Raw genomic sequence first — 12,370 nt, forward strand, 5'->3', positions numbered from 1 at the left:
CACATGTTTCCCACAGCATCAAATTTCAAATTTGTAGGCCTTTTTTTTTTAGGTCTATTAGCAGGTCATTTGTAAGTTAGGGACTGTACTTGTTTTTAAAGTGGTGATGCTCAGTAATGTGATTGTAATTTCTCTTTCACTTGGTTCTGGATGACCACCTGTACAGTCTAGGTGATGTTTCTCCCTGTGAGCCTCTGCAGACAAGTTGCATGACCGCTGCTCTGCCTCCATGCAGGAAATGTACCATACTGAATCCAGCGCTTTTCTGTATCTGTTTTACAGCTAAGGCCCCTTGCACACTTCATCCCCCCGCCTAATTAATCCGTGCCATTTCCCCGCCTCCAGAGATATGTAAGTCTATGGAGACTTGTTCCACAGTTCATGCAATACGGTGCAGTGCGCCGGAAGTATCCAAATTGCTGCAATGTTGACGCAAAGGATGCAGCGCGTTACTGCATGATCCGTGCCTACCATACGGATTATGCAATAATACACGTTAATGGGCAGCGCATTAAGCGTGTATTATGGGAGCATGTTGCGACACAGCGCGCATGCGCGGAACAATGGGAATCCCAGTGACATACTTCCTGCCCAGCAGAGAGTACGTCACTAGTCAGGTGGTGGGCCTATGCATATGACCGTCAGGGATGGGCGTTTGAGTAATTCCGAGTACAAAGCTACTCGGAACTGAAATGGTAATGAGGCGCTGATTAAACAGGTGTGATCGCTGATGATTGGGGTGGGGGGTTAAATTACCCAGAAATCTGTAGGATAGTGTGTTCTCCGTTCCGCATTATTGCCAAACTGTGAGCCGCATTGCACGACTCACTACCGCGCTTCCTCCTTCAAGCCGGAAAGAGGAAGCACAGTAGTAAGTCGTGGAACATGGATCATAGTTCGGCTATGATGCAGAATGGGGCGCACACTATCCTACAGACTTCTGGGTAATTTAACCCCCCATCACACGCGATCACACCTGTTTAATCAGCGCGTCATTACCATTTTAATTCCTAATAGCTTCTGCGATGTGTTGTGGTGCCTGCACAGCATCACACCACTACTATTAGGTATGCAACCGGCCTAAAGGATTCTTGTAAAACTTTTTTTTTTATAATTTGTAGTCAATTGCTGTATACCATTAATTCACTGCCAAACATCATAACTCTTCATTTATTGCTGTAGTACTTGGAGGTAGGTGGTCCTCATTGCTTGGAAGACAATGGCCTGAATTCACAGAGGTTTATCAAACACTTTATTGAACGTTTGATAATTTACCTCATGGGTAAAATCTAATTTTGAATTCACTAAGGTGTTACAGATTTATCAAATGTTTTATCGATGAAATGTTCAATACATCTATAACACCTTAGTGAATTCAAATTTAGATTTTACCCATGAGGAAAATTATCAAACGTTCGATAAAGTGTTTGATAAACCTCCGTGAATTGAGGCCAATGTTTTAATTACGGTAGGTTGATAGTTCATTTTCTCGTTAGTCTGAAGTTCAGATTTTGTGCTCAAATATTTATAAAATATAAATGAAATGTTAGTAATTTTACATAGGTTTTACCTATTTTCATAGCAGTGAGGCCAGGATCACACTGCACGGATCAGTTTTTCATTGGTGTGTTCTATCTAGTTACCCAGCGCTATTTAATCATTATACCCACAAAGGATCCATTCAGAATCATTAATTTCGCCAAGTACAAACGGAATTGGTTTTGGCTCATACAGATTCTGGAAGGATTGGGGGGGGGGGGGGGGGGGTAATGTCCGAAAGCCATGAGCCAAGGTTGCCATACTGCGGCTCCACCAGTCGCACTTGGCAATCATCTGTCATCCATAAGAAGACAATGGGGGGGGGGGGGGGGAGGGGCAGAGGGAGACGAAGGCTCAGCAGTCATGACCCAGTTCCTCATGAAAGAAACCTGCGGTGATGGCTGACACTGCTGAGGATCCCAATTGCTGAAATTTAGCATCTGCAGACAAGCTGCTCTTCGGTACCTGCTATATGTTTTGATCATATGTTTTTTGGGATGTGGGAGAAAAATTATGCCTGGAGGAAACCCTTACAAACAATGGAAGAACATACAACACCCCCCCCCCCCCCCTTCTCTAATTTCCTTTCACTAACAAAATGATGATGAATGAAGAGAAAGTGAGAACAGAGACAGCAGTGAAAACGGTCATAGATTGCACTTTGCGTATACTTTGGGTCATGTTCTCACTATAGCAGTTGTTGGTACAGAATACTCCATCAGCTTTAGTTTATGCAGTGATTGGTGTTGCTAGGAATGGCATAGTGGTCCAGAAGAATGGCCTCTATACACATGGTCATATATGCTGTGTCTATGTCACTATGTGCCAGCAGCAGGTGGAATCGATGTGGGTGTGAACAGTCCCTTCATCGGAGCAGAGGAAAAGCATTTGTTTGTGATCTGTCGAGCTGGAGGAAAATCTGGAGACTCATTGACAAAGGGAGGACGTGAGGCAGGAAACAGGGCAGCAGATATTTTAGGGATAGAGATAGCTGGGCCACTCCACAATGATGTGTGCTGTGGGGGAGCAGGATGTAAGATCTGTTGGAGGTAAACCAGTTATCCATCTTGTTTACTGCAGTCTGGCTGAACTGATTTTTCAACCAAACCAGGAAGGGAGCTTAACTCTGATATTCTGATGGAAAGAATGTCTGGGAATGGCATCAACATACATGATATACTGGGATCCGTTGTCCTATTCCAGTGCCAGCCTCTCCTAGGATGATAGACTTGAAAAATGCTTGTCAATAAAATCAATTGGTTTTGTACAGAAAAATGTAGTTTCTATTTCTTTATCGACCAAGAAATGTTATTGAATTTCCCATTCTTTTTTTTCCTATATAAGTCGATCAGGAATGGAGAAACAGTCTGATCAATTTTTTCAGAAAATGGAATGGTTTATGATACCTGGCATTTTTTCTTAGTTTTCGATAATTTTCTTTATAATTGGGGAAAAATGTAACTCACACGTGATACACTGTTCAGATGTTTCAAAAGTTACAATTAGTGAGAGAAATTGATCCTAATTCTCAAATTGAAAGAAAAAAAAATGTAAAAAATTGTATGGTTTGTGGCTAGCTTTTGGGTGCTTATCTAAGCATGTCAACATTAGTAATTAGAGTGCTTAAACTGAACCGGAGCTGAAGCTCAGTTCAAAATCATTTGCTTCTAATGGCCCATACTCACGGGCAACTTTTTTGGCCTGTCGCCAGCACACGTGAGCGTGTGCGCGACAGGCCGGCGACAGCTCCTCGCCAGGTCCCTCCGCGTACACACGCGGAAGAGGGACCAGCGGTGCGACGGAAGCTGTCACCGATGTTCCTCCTCCCCCCGCCGGAAGCTCCGTATTCTTTATGTAGGTTGCTGTCGCTAGTCCACGTACTCACGCGGACTAGCGACAGTTGCGGCGGAGTTGCGGCGGAAACTGTCGCCAGGCGATTGAGCGGTTCAATCGCCTGGCGACATCAGCGACGAGCGAAAGTTCGGGGTGCGCGCCCGTGCAACGCCGCATACTCACGGGCGACAATTGTAGCCCGTGAGTATGGGCCATTAGAAAGGGAAATCTCAGGATCCTAATTAGGCTTCCCTCGTTTGTTCCAAGTCTCCTGTTGCTGAGCACCTCTTCCGGATTTAAAGGGAACCTAAACTGAGAAGGCTATGGATTTTACCTTTTAAAATAATACCAGTTGCCTGGCTCCCCTGCTGATCCTGTGTCTCTAAAGCCCCGTCTACACGGGGAGAGATTGTGGCGATCCGGCGGCTCGATTAGCCGCCGGATCGCCTCTTCCGTGTGCCCGCCGCTTAAAGCCGCATCTACACACGTAGATGCGGCCGCGATGCTCCTTATCAATCGAGCCGCTGATGCGGCTCGATTGATAAGATCCGACAGGACGGATCTTAGCACCGCCGATTCCCTGCGAGGGGACAATGGCAGGGAATCGAGCGGCAGATAAGCGGTGCGGCGAGGGGACGAGCGGGAATCGAGCGGGTATTGATTCCCGCGCACGTGCGCCGAGCGGGGACGCGGCGGGCACGCGGAAGAGGCGATCCGGGGGCTAATCGAGCCGCCGGATCGCCACAATCTCTCCCCGTGTAGACGGGGCTTAATACTTTTAGCCACAGCCCCTCAACAAGCATGCAAATCAGGTGCTCTGACTGAAGTCAGACTGGATTAGCTGCATGATTGTTTCAGGTGTGTGATTCAGCCACTACTGCAGCTAATGAGATCAGTGGAGCTTCCAGGCATCTGGTATTGTTTAAAAGGAAACATCCATATCCCTCTCAGTTTAGGTTCCCTGCGGCTCCATGCTACTGCGCATGCGCAGGCTCAGTTGATCATTGCACGCACTTGACCCAGGAAGAGGATCTGCATGGCCCCGATCTCATTAGCGACAATGCATTGTCAATAATCTTTCGGAGGGCTGTGCTCAGCAATGGGGGACCACAGAGTAGTGAGGGAAACCTCAATAGAATCCTGAGGCTTCCCTCTCTTGAAGGAACACTATCAAACCAAGTTTTCTAAAATGACAATGTACAAATAATGTCTAAGTATCTGTGTAAACATTTTCCTACTTTTCATGTTAAATATCAGAGGCAAAAGCTTTAATTCATTGTGTGTAGATTTGTCAGTTTGTGCTAAGAACAGTGTAATATATTGAAGCAGAGTTTTTATATGAAAAGCTTCTCAGGTGTCAGGTTTCACATACACAATTACAAATGTTTATGTTGCACATAAGATACATTTCCTCTGCTCTCTGCAGAGAGCTCAGTCAGAGACCGGCAGAGCTTTCTCTCACACACACAGGGTTAACAGATGAAGTGTGAGGGAATTCCCCTTCATTGTTCACATTTGTTGTCAGAGAAGTGTGAAAGGAATTAGATAACTGTAAACAAAGAGATAAGAATTTAAATGTATACGCCAGTACTTAGCAGCACTTCCCAAACATTTCCTTTCTCGATTGAAAAAAAAAATGTGAGAGAGATATGGGGGCTGACATATTTAGTTCCTTTTAAACAATACAAATTGCCTGGCTGTACTGGTGATCTACTGCAAATAATACTTGTAGTTTAAAGGTCCATAGACGTGCTAGATGAAACTTGGCCGAGGTGGCTGATGACAACCGCATTGTCCTCCTTACTTTCACCACTCCCGTGCCACGATGCCCCCCTCTCATAGGAACAGAACACCAGAGACCCACATTGTTCTCCCCACTTATGGCATGCCTATAACAGTAGTGCTATAGTCCGCACTACAGTCACAGGGTAACTTGTTGCGACGACTCGGAGGGGGAATAGTATTTAACACCCCCCCCCCAAAAAAAATGTGTGTGGCTGCATGGTGAGCTGTCATTCGGCTCACCCTGCGCTGAGAAGCCCTGGGTGCCAGAATGCCATGTACACCTCCTGCATAGGAGCAGAACACGTGCCTGTACAGCCTTGGCCCAGCGCTGCGTAATATGTTGGCGCTTTATAAATACAATAAATAATAATAATAATAATGTCTTCCAAGGGATCGGCTGCTGGTCTCCTTTGGGAGACATGCCTCATTTATGTGTACGAGGCTATAGACCCTGAACAAGCATGCAGATCAGGTGCTCAGACTGAAGTGTGACTGGATTAGCTGTATGCTTGTTTCAGGTGCGTGATTCATACTCTACTGCAGACAGAGATCAATCAGGACTAACAGGCTACTGGTATTGTGTAAAAGGGGGTGAAAGGCATTACCTACCTATGGGGGGCTTCTTCTCTAGCCCTCCATCCATATGGGGTTCACCATCTTCCCCAGGGAGTGACCACAGCTTCCTCCAGTGTTGGGCTCCTGGACGAAGAAATGCATGCTGGGAGATGTTGTCTGTCGATGTGATTACATCTACCGCCTGGAAGATGTACTCACATCAACCAAGTACATTTCCAGGACTGCACTGCAGAACTCAGGTGTGTGATACAACCGCTGGAGATTCATGATGTAGCCAGCTACCTTCTCTTCAGGGTAAAGTGGTGAACCCCATAAAGACAGGGGTGGGGGGCAAGAGAAGCAGACCGCTCCCCATTGGTAAGTAACGCCTATTACCATAACCCCTCAATTGTGTGTCATGGCAGACTAGAGTTCCAGTAAAGGCATGACCTTCTGCTACCACTCAGGGCATCTAAGTGCACCATAATGTCATAATCACCAAGTATACAGTAGTTGTATTGCCAGCACCCTTCAGCTGTTGTCTGGCATTTCTCATACTGCTTTTAAGGCAGCAGTAAGTTGGGTTGGAGTTTTGTGAGACATCTCCATGGCTGTGCTGTATACCAGAAGTGGTTAATATTGGTGATCACGCAGACATGTGAATGGAAAAAGTAAACCCTTAAAAGTATATAGACCATTTAACACGTCCCTACAAATCAGCCTCACTGCTCCCCTAAGTGGTGGAAGGTTATGGGAATCCAGCATAGAAATAATATGTGTACCATCCCATAGGTGCTCATAAATCAGGACAGGATGATGGTGTTTGTACATTCACATCCAAGTCCTAAGTCCGTGTTTAGACACCCACAGTCCGGGAGCTTGCTTGAACTACAAGATCTGGCGTCTGTTCAGATGACATGTATTTACTTAAACCACACGACGAGCAAAGTGGCGTGAGATTTTGACCCGATTCTTGCTGTATTTCTTGTCCAAGGGGATCCTCGGCTGTCCCCGCCAGAGAGTGAGAGAGAGCAATTTTAAGGACTTATCAGCTAATCCTGCCTTAAAGACACCTAATTCATGTTTCCGCACTGCTGATAAGGTTATTATTATTTTATATGAAAGCAGAGCTATTCAGAGAGAGGAAATGAGAGGCTCAGAGAGACGCTGTAACTCTTACTGTGCCAAATGGAACAATAAGCATGTCTGCATAGCCTAAATGAAAGTGGACCTGAACTCAGAACTTCCTCTCTGCTCTAAAAGATACGCAACAGCATAATAATCTGTAAAGAAAAACATTTATTTGTTACAACTGATAAGTGTGGTTAAGAATTTGCAATAATTCAGCTTTAAAGGATACCCAAACTGACATGTGACATGATGAGATAGACATGTGTATGTACAGTGCCTTCCTGACTCAGACAGGAAGTGACTACAGTGTGACCCTCACTGATAAGAAATTCCAACTATAAAACACTTTCCTAGCAGAAAATGGCTTCTGAGAGCAAGAAAGGGGTAAAAAAGGAATTTCTTATCAGTGAGGGTCACACTGTACTCACTTCCTGTCTGAGTCAGGACTGAGTCAGCAACTTGCATACCTGATATTTAACTCTTTCAGGCAGAGAAAGAAAAAAAGGAACACAGCATAGTTATGTGTGTGCTAGGCACTGTACATACACATGTCTATCTCATCATGTCAGTTTGGGTATCCTTTAAGTGAACATCTGTGGTTACCCACAATGCACTGCTATTCAATATGCAAATGATCTCTTTGTGCCCCTGAAGCCAGGCTTGCATAGAGAACCGCTGGTGTATAGCAAACCTATAGCTTTACATTTTACAGAGCCACACCAACCCCAGATGCAGACAGCCTGTTTCAGACTTTTGGTCCTCCTCAGTGAAAGGCAGGAATTGATATGGCTTTCAAATCCTGCAATAAATCTGCAGTGTATCTACTTCCTGCTTTCATCGAAGCAAACATACTGTTAACATCCTGTGTTTACCAATTAGCCTCTCTGCTGTGGCAGTCAGCTGACACAGCTGAGTGTTCAAATTACAACTTGTGATTAGCCACAGATGAGGGGGAATTAGACGGGCTAAACTCTCTAAATACATACAGGGTACATTTCTCTCTGTTTCCTTCTGTCCTGTGCAAGAGTTCAGGTCCACTTAAACTATAGTGCAGGCAGACGTGTGGCTTTACTCTGTTGTACAGTAAGCTTAGACACACACATTTTTTCACAAATGGCCCAGTATTTGCAGATATTGCAACCTGTTGAAGTATTGTTAGTAGCGAGTACTTGTCATTGTTCTACCCATTATCATCTCATGCTGAAACCTTCTGGCTTTTTGCTCATTTGCTGCACCTCTTCTGAACAGTCAGTGCAGCACATGTGTGACACATCTGTATATAATCCAAGTCTGGGGCCTGCTGGACTCACATTTCAGTCAAAGTATGAACAGATTTGGTGCTGCTCTTCATGTTTAGGAGCAGGCAGGTGCCTGTCTGCTGTCGGCCAGTGTCTCTGAGGGGAAAATGTGACCTTGTCACCTCTATTGCACGTGGAGGAACCCTTGTGCTGTAAATAAGGGATGTGGAGTCTCTAGAGCATATCAGAGACCCCTATATGCCTTAATTTTCTAACCTGCATTGAAAAAATCCTAACACATGCACATTTCAGCTATTCTTTAATAGGGGACCTAAAGTGAGCGGGATATGGGGGCTAACATATTTATTTAGTTTTAAACATTACCAGTTGCCTGGCAGTCCTGCTGATCCTCTGCCTCTAATACTATTAGCCATGGACCCTCAACAAGCATACAGATCAGATGTCCCTGACAAAAATCTGACAAGAGCTGCAAGCTTGTTTCAGGGGTGTGATTCAGACACTACTGATGCCAAAATGATTAACAGAACTGCCAGCCAACTGGTATTGTTTAAAAGATAAATAAACATGGCAGCTTCCATATAGCCCTCGCTTCAGGTTCCCTTAATAAGCATGGCCCGTAAGTGACCCTCTGTTTGTCTAATAAATATTTTTAAGTACAACAAATGTACAGAGATTTTGTTAAATTTTTTATCCAATCCCTACATTTACCATGCTCATTTGTAAATGCTGTTATAAAGGAAGATCTGCAAAGAAAGAAAAGAACTGTGATTAAAAAAATAAATTATGTATTTCAGTGCTGTGGTAGGATGGTAACTGAACTGAAGGGGGCATATCTTTTGTCTAAAAATGTTTGCACTGATAGGTGTCCCTCTTTCTTGCCATAGTAAGTTGTGAGGTCTTTCTGCTTATAACACAAATGCGTTACATGTGTGCCCCTGTGCTACTGTTTCTGCATCCCTCTGTAAATGCTCTTCTCACATGACTTGTAGATCAGGACTGGTCATTGCTCTCTGCTATTGCTAATTTCATGTGTGCACCCTTCCTGCTTCCTGTGCACAGACAGGATTAAGAGAGCAATGATCAGAACTGAACATAGATCACAGATATGTAAATAGAGAGCATCCATACAGAAAACAGGAGCAGTAGGGACGTTTGCAGCAAGAGGCATGGGGAAGGTGGCAGAGTGAAATCATGTAGGACTTGTTTACAGTGTCTGTCTTTCCGCAAACTGCTTGTTAGACCCTCTGCAGTCTGCCTTATGCTCCCACCATTCCACTGCATCTGTATTAATATTGCTAAATCCAAAGGCCAGTTCTCCAGCGTACGAGAGAAATCGCCGCCGGGAGACTTGGGTGCAGGATACAGCCATTATGGTTTATCCTGCTTCTGCACAAGTTGCCGGTGACGTTAAATACTATTCCCCCTCTAGGTCCACGTGGATAGTGGGGGAATGAAATAATTCGGCTTCCAGCCCCCAAATCTCCTGCACTGGAATAGCAGTGTTCGAGCTCTCCATGCTCCTACTTCTCTGCCAATGACACTGTCAATTATTCTCTTGTCACTATGGATTAAGATCTGGTTGTTCTTTCACTGTCTCCTACTCTTAACTCCTCTCTACACCTGCTGTCTGTTATTGTATCTCAAGGTTCCGTTCTTGGACCTCTTCTGTTCTCATCTACATGAATGGTCTGGGACAATTGATACACTTACTTGTTAAAAGTATCACCTCTATGCTGATTACATCAAAATCTATCTCTCCAGACCTGACCCATCATCACTATTATCTTGATTACCTAACTGTCTATCTGCTGCTTCTGTATTCATGTCATCCTGTTTCCTTAATATGATTAAAACTGAGATTGTGTCATTTCCACCATCTCCCTCTGCTTCCCCACCTGTAGTCACCATAAATGTAGAAAACATTCCAATGATCTCAACTCTTAATGCTCCCTGTCTGGGGGTAACATTTGACTCTGAGCTCTCTTTTAAGCCACATATTACTACTTAACTACCTCTTGCTGCTTCTATCTCAAAAATGTTTTCCAAATTTGTTCCTTCCTTATAGTAGATTCTACTTAAAGAGAACCAGAGAGGAAGCACCCTCATGTATTTTGCTACATTTATCAGTGGGAACATGACAGTAAACACTTACCCTGCTTTTAGTTTCATTCTTCTTTGCTCAATCTGCCTGTTATCAGCTGTGATAATAATCCCCCACTGAGCATTCAGTCTAGGTTTGACCTGGAATCATTATAGCTGAGTCAGTCTTCTGTGAAGTCTTTTCAAGCCCAAGCCTGCCACCTCCTGTCTCAGCTTTCCTGCTTTGCATACTGTGAGCTCTGATGACATGGCAGGGGCTGATCTGCTGAGAAAGAAGCTCTGGAACAGACAAGTGTGGCTGCCTGTGTGCACTGTGCTGTTTCATTCATATGAGAGACACTTCCTACAGGCAGCCACACAGCATACCAGAATAACCATGTTGAAAGCACACAGTTGAAAGCACACAGATGTGATTGTCTAGAGCCTAGACAGCACATCCAGAACAACTCATAACCTGGAAGCAGAAGGGATATGAGCTGGCGGCCATATTGGATTTTTCCTGGAGCAATAATGGATAAAAAACACTCAAAAAGGCACACCAGAGTGGCGAAATTATCAGGTAGAGCATTTATTCTTTACAACCTATCGACTGATATTTTTATCTTGTGTGAAACGTTTATCTCTGGTTCCCTTTAAATGTTTTTGCATGTCCATTTCTCATCTCGACTACTCCAACCCCCTACTCTGTGGGCTACCTAAATACAGACTGACCTCTCCAGTCCTTACTGAGCTCTGCTACCCAACTTATCCACCTCTTCTCATGCTGCTCTGATGCTGCCTCTCTCTGCCAATCCACCCACTGGCTGTCAATTACCCGAAGGAACCAGTTCAAACTCCTAACATTATCATACAAAACTCTTAATATGATGTTGCCGCCACACATATCTGCAGGTACCATCCCTCTCAAAAACCTTTGCTCCTCCCATGAAACCAATCCATCTTTTAGCTTGGTCACTTCCTCTCACTCTCCCATCCAGGACTTCTAATAAATGTCACTTCTTCTTTATTATAAGTACAATTATCCTGTAACAATAGTCAGGAGGCAAGTGTCACGGTTATAGAATGTTGTGAAACTGTGTAGAATGATTTTACTTTTCTCATTCATACTATCACTGAGCAATCAATGCTAGCACATTTATACCCTTCAGGCCATGGCATGAAGGGGTTAAAAGAAAATGAGTACATTTCTGGCCAATAAGCTTTCTTTATACCCTATTCCTGTAGGTAGTCCCTGAGGAAGCTTTTGGAAGTGAAACCGGTCTGGCATGGCGGACATATGATGGTGGACGGCACGGCAGACATATGGTGGTGTACGGCACCTTGTGCATATTTACAACGCTTTGTACAGCTGCTGAGTCCCTGTCACAAGGGCCCACATGTAAGTGATTTGTATCCCTAAATTGGATTTGATATCATGTATGAAAGTGCCAGAATAATTCTGCTTGCCATCTCAATGCCCATACAGTTCTATGGGCCTGTTCACGGTGCAGCGTTGTAACGGACTGCGTTATTCTAACTCACTGAATGCAGGCTTTATATTACAGTCTATGACCAGTCTCCATTGCCGTTCACACTCATTGTATCGTGTGCCTTATGCAATGACCACTGTGAACCTAGCCTTATACTTAAAGTTTTGTGTAGTAGTTAATTGACATGTACTCCTCCACTTAGCTACCCTATTGTTTATTTTGATTAACTGTCAATTTAAAATGTATGGATCACAAGAACAACTAGGAGGTTCTGCCTCTTCTGTTTTTATAGGCCGTCGTGCCCCTTCAGTTTATATACGTCATTGTCTAATATGGGTTAGCCCAGGCATGGGCAAACTTGGCCCTCCAGCTGTTAAGGAACTACAAGTCCCACAATGCATTGCAGGAGTCTTACAGCCACAGTCATGACTCATAAAGGCAAATGCATTGTGGGACTGGTAGTTCCTTAACAGCTGGAGGGCCAAGTTTGCCCATGCCTGGGTTAGCCTAATACAAATCCTATCACAATAAAGCAATATTCACTTCATGTGGAGTTTAGAGACCAGGATTGACCCTTGTTTGGCCCCGCTTTTCCCCTCCACCAATCACTTTCACTCTGCCATCCGCTGACTGTGGAGAGGATTTCCTTGGGTACTAGTCATTCACATGAATTAAAATGTTGTATGTTTGTAATGACAG

The 12,370-nt window shown here is 44.3% G+C and overlaps 1 long non-coding RNA gene across 3 annotated transcripts in view; it reads left to right on the forward strand.

The window, feature by feature from the left end:
• LOC137541183 (uncharacterized) overlaps positions 1-12,370 on the forward strand; it is a 231,266-nt gene that overhangs the window by 67,674 nt on the left and 151,222 nt on the right. For all 3 annotated transcript variants that reach the window (XR_011025100.1, XR_011025098.1, XR_011025099.1), the window contains exon 3: positions 11,427-11,580. This is a non-coding gene — a long non-coding RNA (uncharacterized lncRNA). The remainder of the gene's footprint in view (positions 1-11,426; positions 11,581-12,370) is intronic.

The sequence above is a fragment of the Hyperolius riggenbachi genome, chromosome 12 (genome assembly GCF_040937935.1).
Source record: "Hyperolius riggenbachi isolate aHypRig1 chromosome 12, aHypRig1.pri, whole genome shotgun sequence".
NCBI lineage: Eukaryota > Metazoa > Chordata > Amphibia > Anura > Hyperoliidae > Hyperolius > Hyperolius riggenbachi.